This window comes from Gavia stellata, chromosome 10 (assembly GCF_030936135.1).
Source record: "Gavia stellata isolate bGavSte3 chromosome 10, bGavSte3.hap2, whole genome shotgun sequence".
In the NCBI taxonomy this organism is placed as follows: domain Eukaryota; kingdom Metazoa; phylum Chordata; class Aves; order Gaviiformes; family Gaviidae; genus Gavia; species Gavia stellata.
In genome coordinates, this window is record NC_082603.1 from 28785016 (window position 1) to 28799561 (window position 14546).

Sequence of the window (14546 nt, forward strand, 5' to 3'; positions counted from 1 at the left end):
GCCAAGAAAACGTTGTTTATTTGTTAATAAGGTAATAGGCTTCGTGGATAAGGGAGGAACAGTTAACATTATACCTTGAATCTAATAATGTTTGCCATATGATCTTATATGATAATCTAACAAAGGGCTAGGAAAGCATGGCATGAATGAAACTGCTCCAGGTTAGGTACACAACTGTTTGGATCATCATAATCAAGGAGAAATTATTAGTGTAGTTTTTCCATACTTAGGCAAATTCACTGCATGGTTTCTGCAAAGGATTTCTCCTGAATGTTCCTCTGCTCAACACTTTCCCTAGCAGCCCGATCACAGGACATGTACCTATCACCGTCAGATGACAAGAAACTTGGACTGCCAGTTTGTTAGAAAATAGAAACAGATTTTAAAATTATTGTGACAAACTGGAGAAATGTTCAGAAAAATGGGATGAATAGTGTGAGATACTATACCTAGGAATAACCAGCTGTAGATGTATACAGTATAAAATCACTGGTTAGTTAAGAGAATTTAAGCCCTATTTCAAAAAATAGTCAGAGGTTAAAATTATTTATGAGCTGAAGATGAATTGGCAGTATCATGCTGCTCCAAAAAAGGCAGTCATAGTATAAGAACATACAAATTCAGGTCTGTAAAAACCATCCCACAATCATTGTGCTCTCTCAGGTGGTATACTGTCACCATCTGCTTCAGAAAGATGCAGACAAACAGGAATCCATAGTAGAGCCCACTGGGTCACGATTTCAAAGAGCAAACTCAAAAATGTGGCCAGTTAAAAAAAATAGAAAGAATTCTGATTGTCTGATGCTAAAGAAGAGATACCTGAGAAGGGGTGCAAATACTTCAAAGACATTACATTCCTGTGTAAAAAAAAAATTAAAATCATGCAAACAGGAAAGAAACAATTTATGCCCCATGTCCTTGAGAACAGAACAAGACATACCCAGCTAATGCAGCAAGTAATAGTCAGGTTAGACCAAGAAAAAACACACTAGCAAAAAAAGAGCAACAGAAAGGGCAATGCAGCATTGGAATACGGTTCTTAGGGCAGGCTGTGAGTTTCCCTCAACAGAGGTCTTTAAGAACAGGCTTGACAAAAACCTGCCAGGAATGACAGGATGGGGCTGAAGCCCATCTCAGCCCCCCCGCTGCACTGCTGGGGAAGCACAGTTGCTCCTAGCTGCACAGTTGCATCTCACCAGATGTTCTGCAGTCAAGAGAAATGGACATAGATACAAGATTCCTACTGCTCATACAAGATTTGTTTAAGATATCACTGCCCAGCAACAGATTATTGCTTGTAGACACATAGCTATGCACAAACTGTTGGACCTGGGAGCCCCCCCCCAGTTCTTCAGTCCAACTCAATGTTTCATTCACCTCCTGACTCAATGTAAACCAGCTGGCGAATGCTGTTTCCTCACCTTATGCATGTCGTAGTCTCCATGGGGAAGAAATACAGGCGTACAAGCCAGGGAGAAACTGGGTCCCCAACCTAGCAATAGGCTAAACATGTAGATAGCCAATATATAACAAATAATGCCTGACTTTTCAAACTCAGACCACTCTCCAGGATCAAGCTATGATGTTTTTGCAGAAGACTCTGGAACTGTTTTTTAATGTACCATTTTGTTGCAGTAAGCTTCTTAATGCATTGCCCAGATGGTCTCCACACCCAAGGTCTCAGTGATTAGCTACAACAAATCTAAATCAATTAGTAGTTTGATTCCATTCAGTAGCCATTACAGTGCCATTCGAGTCATTTTCTGTGGGTCCAGTGCTAAATGAGTTGGTCTTGAGGAAAACTTACTTCACTGAGCTGAAACATACCCACTTCTGTTTTGTGGTCTAGGAGACAGCAAAAAAACCCCACCCTGACAGTATTTATTAGTAATGAAACCAGTAACACTAGTGAGGGAGAAGTCTTGCAGAAGTCATGCCTATTCTGCAGCTGGACTGAAGAAAAGAGCATTTCACTTGCAAAAATTGTCAGCCATTTACTATTCAAACAGGAAAATCTCATAATATATTAACTATAGTTGTAAATCCTGTGAAGTCTCAGTTGCATTGATTTATACCAACAAATCCACTGTTTAAGTCATTTATGTAAACACCATGAGAACACTTCATTCTTAGAAGAAATGCACAGGATGTGACAAATACTTAAAATTCCTCAGTTCCTGTCAAACAACTGACTTATCTTTTGGACCCACTGAAAATGCTATAGTAGGATTCATGCAACCTACTTTGTGACACCCATTTAATAAGGCATTTTGGATAGGTGAACAGAGGAATCCATGGGAGGTGTTGAATCAACAGTCCTTGACAATACAATGATGTTACCTCAGATGTGGCACTCTACAAACTGCAGTAGCATAGGCTTCCCTCTAGAACCTGCCTGTATATATACTAAATACCTATGCAAGAGCCGCTCACTCTTAACAGCCTCTATACTAAGACTACAAAGTTTGTTTTGTCCTGATTAGGAGATTTTTATCTTGTAACCATTTATTATTAAATATAAGGATGAAAAAAATTTCACGGTACAAGGATTTTACTGTAGTCTATCTTACAACAATGCAAGACTCCCAGTAAGATGTTCTAGTTGCAGACTATATCAAAACAAACCTTGAAAACAATACCTTCAAGCAGTGGTAGCAATACATTCTTTCTATCTCAATAAAAGCTTTCCATCTCAGGATCTCAAAGAGCTTTTTAAATATTAATCAAGCCTCTAAGCAACCCTGGAGATGCTAAAATACTGCAGCCAATGATCAATTAAACCATACACAGTTTATCCAGTTTATAGATAAGGCATGGCACAAGTGCAGAAATACCCAAATTTGCTCTGCACAGAGCCAGATCAGGGTCTCTTAAGTGGATGGGAGACACTTCAGCATCTGAAACATCCTCTTTAGTGTGTCCCATGATAACTGTACTATCCAGGTTTGTCCATTTATCCTAGGCATCCAAACCCCTATTAGAACAGAAGTGACTACTACTTCTATTTTATCATAGGTGAGTGACTGAGGTACAGGGAGATAAATGATTTGCCCAAGGTCACAGAAGAGGCCTGTAGCAGAGAATAGGGTATTGCTCAGTGTTCCTGTTTCTTCTCAATAGCCCAAATAGTCCTTCTTTCTTTTTTTTTTTTTTACCATTTCTTTTTCAGCCTAGTCCAGAGGGTATTGAATCAGTCTGAATGATGTGTTATCCTGGCAGCATAGGGATTTTTTGATTTTTTTTTATAGTTTTGACATATGCAATGAGTAAAACATTCTGTACTTGTAGCATTATTTATCCTCTAGCCTTAACTGCAGTGTTCAAAAACTAACACTGACTGCACCTTTCAGAGCACATGCAAGGGTAGCATGTTATTTGTCAAAGCTCACAAAGGCATTGCTGATAGTGCAAGCTTTGTTCATGAGACAGAACACGCTTCCCCCTTTTATGCTGCAAATTTCTGGGCAATGTCAATACCAGTTTAAGAGGTCTCACACTCTCTAGGCTCTTTCTGTCATGTGTTGACATCTTCTAGGAATCAGCAGATTTTTTGCCTTTATTCAATTCACCTGACCTGCCTCTAAATATGTTCCTAGCATCTGAAAAGCCATTCCCCACACAAACATATGATGAAGTCCAGATCAATAACACAGGATAAAAACAAACAAGCTAACTAAGGCAAGTCTAAAGTGTTAAGAGCTATCCACAGATGCTGCTATCTGGACTGTTCAATATGATGTTCTGAATTGCACACAGCAGGATTTCATTTGCTACAAATAGCTTTGCACCAGCAGCATCTTCAATAATTTTATCATGCAGTGTTCCCCAGATAGAGCAATATTTCATTTAATAAACAGCAAATTAAAATAGCAAATACAGTGAAAGACAAAGCATGAATAGATTTGCTTCAGAGTTTTAAAGAGAACATTGATTTTTTTATTTTATTTTATTTTTTAGTATTTCTGTAGTCGCTCATAAGGTCACCTTCATGACAATTCCAACAGGGGTTTATCTTGTAGTGCTCACTCTGACACACAGCCTGATGATTTATTATTGCTTAGTTCTTGATACTGTTCACTGCACAATCCAATCTAAGAGAGACACATATTTCTCAATTCAGGGACTTTTTTTTTTTTTTTTTAATGAAAAATCAGCTTGGTGCTTTGTGGTAAAAACTAGACTTGGCATTTGATCTTAATTTTTTTAAGTATTTTTTCCTATTCTGTGTTTCTCTGCTGTATCTTTGATGGATTCCAGGATCATTTTTGTTTTCTTTTCCTTTGCTTTTCTTCTCTCACCCTATATTAGTGTGGCTACACCCAAAAGAAAAATCTGCCACAGCGGCAGTTCCTTCCAGCCACTCTTATCTAGATTTCTGTTTCATACTAGTAGGTGACATGGTGATAGATTTCATAGGTTTTCTCTCCTCATTTGGGAGAAGGAATATAATTATGCAAAGGAGGGTTAGATGGACAGTAGAAATACATCACTATTAACCCACCAAAACACATGCAGATTCACTGTGGTTATGTGCTTAGAGGGGAAAAAAAAACCTTCATATGCTAGACAAGGTTTTTTTCTCCCCTTGTATTAATATCAATTCAAGGGTAAGTCAACAATTCTCTTCATGTCATTCCTGTGTCTATGGTCTTATGATACAGTGCTGCTTAAACTCTGCTCGACTGCAAAGCTGTCTCCAGTATTCCCATAGACTGTCTAAGCCATTTGGTATCATTAACCCTCATGGACCAGGCTGCCCGCTATTCAGCTACATTCCTTTAAGTCTGCCAGTCATTAACTGGTAGGTTAAGTAGCTAATGGTGCTCTCACAATATGTGCTGCATCACGCAGGTGCAACAGAATAAACATTTTTTTTCCACTGGTGCTTTGTCCTAAATCATTAAGGACCCCAATCCTGCAAAGATTTATGTATGTGAATAAGTTTACTCACATGAGCAATCCTGTTTCAACCCTCCTAAATACATGCTTGTAGGGTCAGAGTCTTGATGATCAAACTCACTACCAGGTATTTGGCTAAAAGCCTTTTTAAAGAAATGCAAAACAGAATCAGAAAACACCAAAAAACACTGTCTGCTCTGTATTTCTTTTTACTGAGAAATATTTACAGAAGTATTTTTTTCAAGAACAAAGATTGATAGTCACACCTGCTATTTTATGACCTCATTACTTTCCCACTAATTGATCAGTACATAAAAAAATATACATCAAGGCAGTATGAATATTCCCCAACTAATTGGCTGCTGGTAAGGGAGATTAACTGAGGATATGTAAATTATTAAAGCCATAAACTGCTTCTGGAGCCTCCTCACTCTCCTGGGTCAGGTTGGGGGGATCAGCTGGCTGTCCCCACTGGGGCTGAGCTAGAGCAAGGTTAAGTAAGCAACCCTCATCTCTGTGTCTGCATCTATTAGACACCTTTGCTGACTCTCTGGCGCCAAGAAGTCAGGCGCCACCCTCTACACTCAGAGAAGCACAGGAGGTTGCAAATGGTGAATTTAATACCGCAGCAGGAGGTGCCATTTACAGTCCCAAAGGATAAGTCTCCCCTCTTCTCTTTCATGCTCATATAAACAAATTGAGGCTGATGCAATTTTGAATCCTGTTGTCCTATTTTATTTTTAAATATGTAATTTCCTCTTTATTTTAGTATCTATGCAGGGTAAAATTAAAGGATTTTTGTACACATGACTGATGGTTAAACTGCAATGAGGACTTGTACTTTATGAAACCATTAAAGCATTGATGAATGCAAGCAAAAAAACAACCAGCAAAAATTTGGGACTTATTAGTAATACGCAACTTAAAAGAAAGGGAGAATAAGGTGCCTCACAACTAAGCCTTACACAATGTAGTCCTCATCTTAGTTTAAAAGAAAAGCAAAATTTACCTCCGAAAAGACTATCAAATATTTGTATAATGCTTGCCTGCTTTGCTATACATACTGTGACATACCCTGGTTTCTTTCATTCTTAGAACAATGTGTTAAAAAGGTTAAAATCACGTCATACTTTCATTTGTTTTAAAGTGACATATTACTAGGCACTGTTTGGAAGAATAAAATAAAAACCTAGTGAAAACTGCTGCCTTATCAACTCAAGCCATTCCACCTATATGTTGCTAGAACAATGCAAGAAGGCATCTTTTTTACGATCAGAAGTGAAAAAAATAGTATTTACAGTCTGTATTGGAAAGAAATTGCAAATCAATATTTTTACAGAGGCTGTTTAATATTAATGCAAATTGGAAAAGTGGAAGGCAGGGGGAAGTACGCAGCTTCTAACACCAGATACAGAGACAAAAATTACCACATCTGAGGAAAAGACTGACACGTTTTCACAGATTCTTGGGGATCCAGGGACCATATCCATCCCTCAGTCCAGGTTGCTATATAACGTTGGCCAAAGAATTTCACTCAGCGACTTCTGAATCATGCCCAATCATGTGAGGTTAGACTATATCATCACTTTTAGAAGGATAGCAATGCTAGTTTTAACTGATTAGAGAATCTATTTTATTTCCAGGCAAACTCTTGCAGTCATCCAGTTACACTCACTGTTAAAATAAATGGGCCAGCAGAGGCAAAAGAAGAGCCCTGGCAGCTGTGGGTGACAGAGTAGACCGCAAAAATGGGAAAGGAGAGAGACAGAAGAAAATAGGCCAAAAATGCACCTAGAATTAGTAGACCAGAGGAGCGGGCCAGCACATTAGCAGGAAACGTCAAGAATTTCTCTTGTCAGCATAAATATCTGAGACATTTTAGTCATAAATTACATGGTCCATGACAGGCCACAGGGTCCTAGCTTCTGTTCCATATTGTATTACAGCACGTCCATTAGCATCGAGTTAGATTTATCAGCGAAACTGTTAAGCCTACAAGATGCGACAGACCATCTGACCACTGCTACTGTGGAAGAGAGAAAATGGGATCCGGTGCGGTTTCAGCATAGTACCTTAGAAAAAGCAGACTCAGGGCTGTGCACTTCAAATGTAGGCATTCAAACAGTAAATAATTAAATACAACATTGGTTCAAGTAAGGAAGAAGGGAGAATCTAAGGACACAAGAAATGTTTAGCTCGCATATCTTGCACACAAACTTCTCAGTGGAGGCAAGGGGAACAGTAAAGGCACGCAGCCTTCCAGGCAGCTCGGTGTTGCACAGCATACATACCTTGGGCACAGGCTACAGTGACAGGCTCCTACTTAGCTGTACAGCCCTACTACCCTCAACTCCCTCCATCTGTACTTCAGCCACGCCAAGCCCTGCCTCTATGCATGAAAGGCAAATCTAACCGTTCTTGTTTTCTTTTTTGTCCACAGTTAAAATGCAAGATTCATCTCTGCTTCCCTATTAGTGTAAGGAAAGAAGGCCTGCATTTGACTGTCTTTGACGCATCACAAAAACATGGAACATTCATTAAAGATTTATGGTGACATCAAACATTCTGGTTTACTTTCAATTTTGTCACATAATCCCAATAAAACAGTGATTTAACCGTATCTGTTAAAGTTATTTGTCACTGCTGAGTCCTTCCTGTATCACTACCGACACACAAGTACGTAAGCCAGGGAAGTCAGTCTCCATGGGGTCTGTCTCTTTTGGGAGAGTTTTAAGCATGCTGCTTCTGCAGGAATCTGTAGCTACTACTCAGACTGGGCTCTCTATTATTTAAGCGTTCCAGTAAAAAAATAAAAAGAACTCTTAAGTAATGCATTAGTGTTATTCTTATCTAGAGAAGGCTTGTGGGACTAAGTGAAAAGATAGAGGAAATAACAGAGACATGTGGCAGTGCTAATGTTAATATTTGATTAGAAATATTCCAAACAAGATGTCAAGACAAATTCAGTTCTTGTTATCAACACACACCCAGCTCATCAAGGCTGAAGTGGTGTATTCAGAAATACAGTTTAGAAGGCACATAATCTGAAAATAGTTCATGTTCATAAAATGAAGACACAGTCTAAAACAACAAACAAACAAAACAGAACAACCCCCTAACCCTTCTAATGTAATGCTCAGAATTAATTATCAAGGACAAGAACTACCGGAATCAAATTTGTACCTGTTCTTCCATTATTACATGTTGCTTAATTTAGAACAACACTGTGTGCAACATCAAACCACTTTAATTCGCCTTCACAATGTCTTAAATTAAATAATGAAAGTGTCTGAAGTCCTCATACTTAACACATTTTCAATTCTCTCTTTGACCACAGTTGCCACAGGCATAATCTCCTGAAATTTAAGTGGTACGACAGCACTGTTCTCTGCTACATCACATCAGCTTGCTCCCCATCTCATACAGTTTTATGTATTTGTTTGTTAATTGTAATTGTTTCTATCTAGGACTAGCCTATTGCAGCACAGGAGAAAACAGAGTCTAAAAAAACAACCTGCCTCAGGTTGTAAGTCACCACGATGGTGTCAATATTGTCATTGTCGACAATGACATGCAAGGAGAAGATGGAGAAAGAAAGGCATACAATTAAGTTTAAGCTGATGGCATGATACCCAGAAGCAATTGTCAGAGAGAGAAACAAAAAGATGGAATTGGATGCAGACCAGTCAGAAGCCGAGAAATAGAGCTGCGTCTCAGTTCTGTAAAGATAGCAGGTGAAATTATACGACTGGACAAGATCATCCAGAGATAAAACAGACAAAATAAAAAAGTGGTACAATGATTCAAAAAGAAAAACAGGAAGAAGAGGGAACTGAAGAAAAGACTTGCTAAGTAGGGTCAGGAAAAAGAAACATTAAGTGCCAAGGGAAGCTGTCATGTTGAGAAGACTTAAGAACTAAGCAGAAAGATCACAAAGGCTGGATATGGAAGTCTGGCCAAGAAGTGGTTGCTTGAGACCTCAGTACAAGTCCGCCAGAACTCAACCCTGAGCCAGAATGTAACTGCAGAAGAGAAATTCGGAACAAGAGTTCCTGGCTCTGCCGTGGCCTTCTTAAAAGATATCTTGGTGGGAGTTAGGTTACGAGAGGTATCGGAGGATTCACATGTTCTCTCTGTCTGAACTCCCCAGTTACACAAATGAAATAATAATTCTTTCCTGCATGATAGTTCTGTACAAATTAGGAGGGGAGGTGGTCAGTAATGGAACCATATAAAGATCTAAGATCTGTGGAAGCATTTCAAGAAGAGAGAATGGTCAAAGACACATTTCTTGATGATGGGTACAGAAGCCAGCAGCAGCCAGAGATCGGGAAGAGGGGAAAGCAAAGACACACCCAAGGCAGTGGGCAGAAGGGCTACAGAGAATTGTCAGGAGCATCTAGCATGGACAAGGAGCGTTGGTGGTTTAAACAAGCCAAGTTACTATGCATCTGTTAGGATTATCTATGTAGTCCCCTTTTATCATCCTCCTGCCTTTTTTATATATATTTCCTGCACTCTTTAAGGTATCTTCCATCGAAATTACTATTACTGTCATTTCAGGTATCTGCCCTTATTTCAAGATGTCTGCATGCCATCTTCTTTAACTCCTCTATCAAAGGTGTTTCACAGCAGAGTCTTAAGGCAAAAGAGAGGGATCAGAAGTGGGAATCAAAAGCCACCATAACCAATAAAGCTTACTTAATTAGACAGTATCCAATTATTTTATGATCCATGAGGTTGCCTGTAATAATTTGGTCAGTGAAACAACACGCATGTTAGATTATTTCTTTCCATGAGAAAGCAAGTCTTTCATAATGTTTAAACAGCATTATGGCACAACAGTAATAAATGAATACAAGACTTTCAAATACAGCTGTACAGGAATCCAAAGTGTAACCACAGAATAGTTTGTGATGTATTTGCTTCAGCTTGCCTCAAAGCAGGAGTAGCCTTTCTTAAAAAAGAAAAAGAAAAAAAAAAAAACACAACAGAAAACTGACCTTGGTTTTGCTGAGGGAAATAATTGACAAGATTTCGTGGGGAAAAGATAGACTGGTGAAATACAAATTCTTTTTATATTACGACATGTCAAGTTACATCAGGCATAGTTTTGGACTATACAACTGTATTTTGTCTCAGGCATTTGCTAAGCTTAACAGGCTGAAATAGACAACAGTAGAGTTGTTAAGGTTTATTTTCTATTTTCTTCAAAATGTGTGTGCTTGGTTTTTGTGAGTAAGGGGATGATTTTCCCATCCTGGGAAACAGTGAAAAAGACAGTATTTTTCAGTGCAAGCTAGGAGATGGAAATTAATGAAAGATACTTGTAAATCATTCATCAGTCTTGGCAGTGCCAGGCATTTCGCATTTCAATACCTCCACAGTTATAAGAACAGCGTAAGGTAAGTTTATAGAAACCAGACTATTTCCTCATCAAATGTATCATGGATTTACTGAGAGAAGGATATTCATCCCTTCCACCTCCTGATTAGCAAAGAACCCACCATTGTAGCAGTTCTCCTCTGAAATGTTTCTGGCATGTTGACAGACTTTTTTTTTCCAGCGCTAGTGCATCCTAATGAGCAAGACTCCAGCCTGCTGTAAGAGCTGTTTCTCTCGCTTACCAGGCAAGGTTTTGTGCACATGTATGTGACTCTTCTACGAATAAATTGTGAACACTGTGTTTTCCATGTACAAGTACTTCATTTTTGAGGCACTGCATTTCCTCAGTGGAGACATTCAGCTTCTTCCTAAGGCAGCAGGCTACTGGTTGTCACATTATGTTTCAATCTTAGATGACAGCATATTTTTCAAGTGTCCCTGCATTTACCTTAAAGTTTCCTCTCTCTTGACAAAGTTGCTCCTAAACAAGCATGGAAATGTCAGCTAAGGGATGATACCTTCTTTCAAAAGCTCTTACCAGGTCTTTGCTCCCTCTGATCTTTTTTCTTTTTAATTCTTTTGTGGGGGAGGGGGAGGGGGCGGGTTAAGCTGGTCCCTCTAGCCCCTGATATGTGCTCTCCTTCACATCTTGATTGAGTAGGCTCCTTCTCCCTGCTTGCTTTTCTTCATGCTTCTCTGCTTGTTTAATAAAGAAACAGTGCCCTAACCCTACAGATCTTATTTATGTTTAAGCATAGAAAACTCAAAAGAAAAGGGATAGTGGACAAACTGAATAGAAGGCACTTCTCATCATGCCTTTAAACAAGATGGATTTAGGACTCTGGCAAAGAGACCAAGAACATTACTTCAAAGCAGAAAGCATCAAATACCTATTCAGTTTGTGGTGGCTTCACCTCACTGACTGACTGGTAGATCTTTACTGTTGCAGCAGGAAGAAGATGAGAGGCAACAACAAGATCCTTAGACACAGGCCTGGCTGATAATTACAGCTGTGTCCAGATATAAGCCAGAAGTTAATACGCTTTCAGATGTATAACAGCACAGTATGTGTTTCTGAAACGAAACACCTCTTATGATTCAACCACCACATAAGTTACGCACTTGGAGCCTAAGCAGAAGCTCACTGTAAAGTCTCTGTCCAACTCAGCTATTTACTTTTAATTCCACTGCCACTGTTTTTTTTTTCTGGGCCATCAGAGGTGTCACTTACCCAAGGACTATGTTTCTGAAGTGCTGATGTAGTTATAAATATGAAATATAGTAACTGTGTGGCAAACATCAACCCACGCCTGTTGAAATACCAAAAAAGGGAAAGACCTCCTCAACATCACTTCCCAAGCTTTCCCATTTGGGAAACAGACTCTTGAGAAACATAGATTACAGATGACACCTTTAGGGCCTACAGTTCATGTCTTCTTCAAACGGGTAAACCTGAAAACTCTCTAGAATTAGGGCCTTGAGCTTGGCCAAGCAAAGTATTTTGGAGAGCAGTTTTCATAGGTTTGCCACATTATGTTTTTGTTATTTTTCCTCCAGCCACGTTAAACAATTGGAGTATCTCTTTCCTATTGAATACTATTACTATTGCCAACAGTTCCTGTAACAGAAGTCATGCAGTGAGGTGTAGGCATCATTTCTATATAGTAGCCTTAAAAGTTACCTTTTAAGAGTGCCAAGAATATGCCCTATGGATACTGGTACCTGCAAAAAGATTGAAATGTGATATGGGAAAGGAATGTGAAAGACTATTTCTTAAAACCTCATGCTGCTTGCCAATATCAACATTTAGAAAGTGTAAATTTAAATACCACATCTATTTTGGTAGAATTACAACAAAAATGTGAAGAAGCAGAAATACTTCTCATTCAGCTGTAAGTGCTGTGGTAGAAGTCTGAGGACTCACTTATCTTAGTTACAGTGTATTCCATAAACATGATTGTGCCCTAATGATACCACTGTCCTTTAGCAAAGCCCTGGGGCCACACAGAGTATTCAATGCCATGGACAGCAGCTAATGTTTTGCACAATGCCTAAGGCCTAAATAGGCCTTTCATATACAGGCCAGATGTTCACTCTTTCTTAGGCCAGCTTAAGGCTAGAACAAACCTTTTCAACCAGGGTTTATCAGAGTTTCTAAATTACATACTGGGAAGAAATTTAATTGGCTTAATTAAGAAAGTTTATTTCATGGTAATTCAGTTTTGTTATGCTGTAAGACTTAATGTGTCCTCTGGTAAGAGTGATCTGTTATAAATATTCATAGCAACCCTCTTCCCACCCAAGCCCCAAAAAGATAATTATTAAAGTATAAAGTTGCAGATTAAAAAAAAAACCTTCAAAAGTCTGGAACATGACTGATCAAATCTCCTCACAATAACATCCATGCTTATTTAAGTCAGGATAATTGTCATCTCTTCGTATAGTTCACACAGTGCTCACAGAATCTCTCTGTTTTCAACAGGAATGTCAAAGGCAACAAGGTGACATCCTGACTGCTTTCTCCCCGTGAAGTTTTAGTCATTACTTTTCTTGACCAATTGCTGTGGGTTGCTGAGTTTTTGGGTTGTTGTTTTTTCCTAAAGCATCACAAGAAACAAACTATTTTGTTTATTATTATTCACAACAAATATCTTAAAGCTGATTTAATGTTTTTTGAAGTGGGCCCTGCTTGATTGAGATGCCTGACAACGCACATTACTGTGCCACACATCCAGGGTTAGAAAAGCACTGTAAACTAGAGGCCGTTCTACCTGTTAAGGTCATGACTTAATCCTTCACACTTAAAAAACACCATGACTTAGCTAAAAATCCAGGTTCACAGGCATCAGTCACTACCATAATAGGCCTGCAGGTCAGGCAAGACAACAGGAGGAAAACTAATGTTGATTCAGTTAGGTTCTTCTGAGACATGGGCATCCTTCACACTGTTCTTTTTTTGCCCCTCATCACTAATCATTACCAAAGTGAGGAAATTATGAGGAAAGTTCATATGTTGAATGTATAGCTCTCCAGTTGCAGCACAGATCTATACAGATCAATAGTGGGTTCATTCTTTCAGCAGCAAATTTAGCGCAGGCAAATGGTGCCCACTGACAGCACAGATGTCCTCTGCTCATAACAGGTACCGCACTGGGAGACCAGAACAATTGCTGCCTATCTTGTCGTATCACTGTATCCCCAAGCCTGCCCAACTGTAGGCATGAGGCAATAGTTTGGCCCTGTAAATCAGAATTAGAGGGAAGTCTGCAAGAACATGGACCGGCTATCATAGGACAAATCCCTCAACCTTTGTTATCATCTGTGTCAGATTTTCTGTTAGACTAATCCACAAACACCACATTCAGGACTCTGGCTCCGTTTTGCTAGCTGCTGTTCAAACACAGGTAGAAACAGCATTTCCCAAAAGAACAGGTAATCTAAAAAACACAAGAAAAAGTAGGGAGAAAGAGGCATGCCAGAGGGTTATACACTAAAGAGACAAGGTAAATATTTTTCATCAGAACAACCCGAAGTGCTCAGTTGTTCTTATTATGTTTAACTCTATTTACTAATGCTTTTTCATAAAAAACAACCAAGTAGTACTCAAGGCTTTCCAAAAACCTTATGTGCCAGTCACAGCATGACTCTGAAAGTCATTTGTTCTATGGGTCTCAGTTTGGCCCTGAGATACGGCGGGGGGGAGGGGGGGTTGTTGGTTTTTTTGGTTGCTTGGTTAGTTTTGTTTGTTGGGGTTTTTTTTTGTTTGGGGTTTTTTTGTTGGGGTTTGGGGGTTTTTAACACATATTACACAGATTTGCTTGATTTCCTCAAGGCTTATAAAAACTGCAGCTCTCAGATATGACAAAACACACAGGTATATTTTCAAATATTCTTTTAAAATACTTTTACATTTCTGGGAAGTTAAGCAATGAAAAAAATATCAGGATTATTTACTAGGATCCACAGTGATAATTGAAGTCAGGAGTTACTGAACAGGCAAAAACAGAAAACACTTTGTGCTCCAACCCTGTTTCGGCTTGTACAATTTGCAGCAGCCCAAGCACAACTCTTGATTCTGTATCCAAGGTGGGGGCTGATGTAGCATCAGACAACACAGAAAGACCCTTTCACACCATTTTAATTTATTTTAATCTGTTTTCTCATGTTTAAAAAAAAAAAGAAAAGAAAAAAGAACGATCTGTAGAAATTACAGAACCAGTATCTCTAAAAGGGTTATTTTTAGCATCCGTCAGTTAAACCAC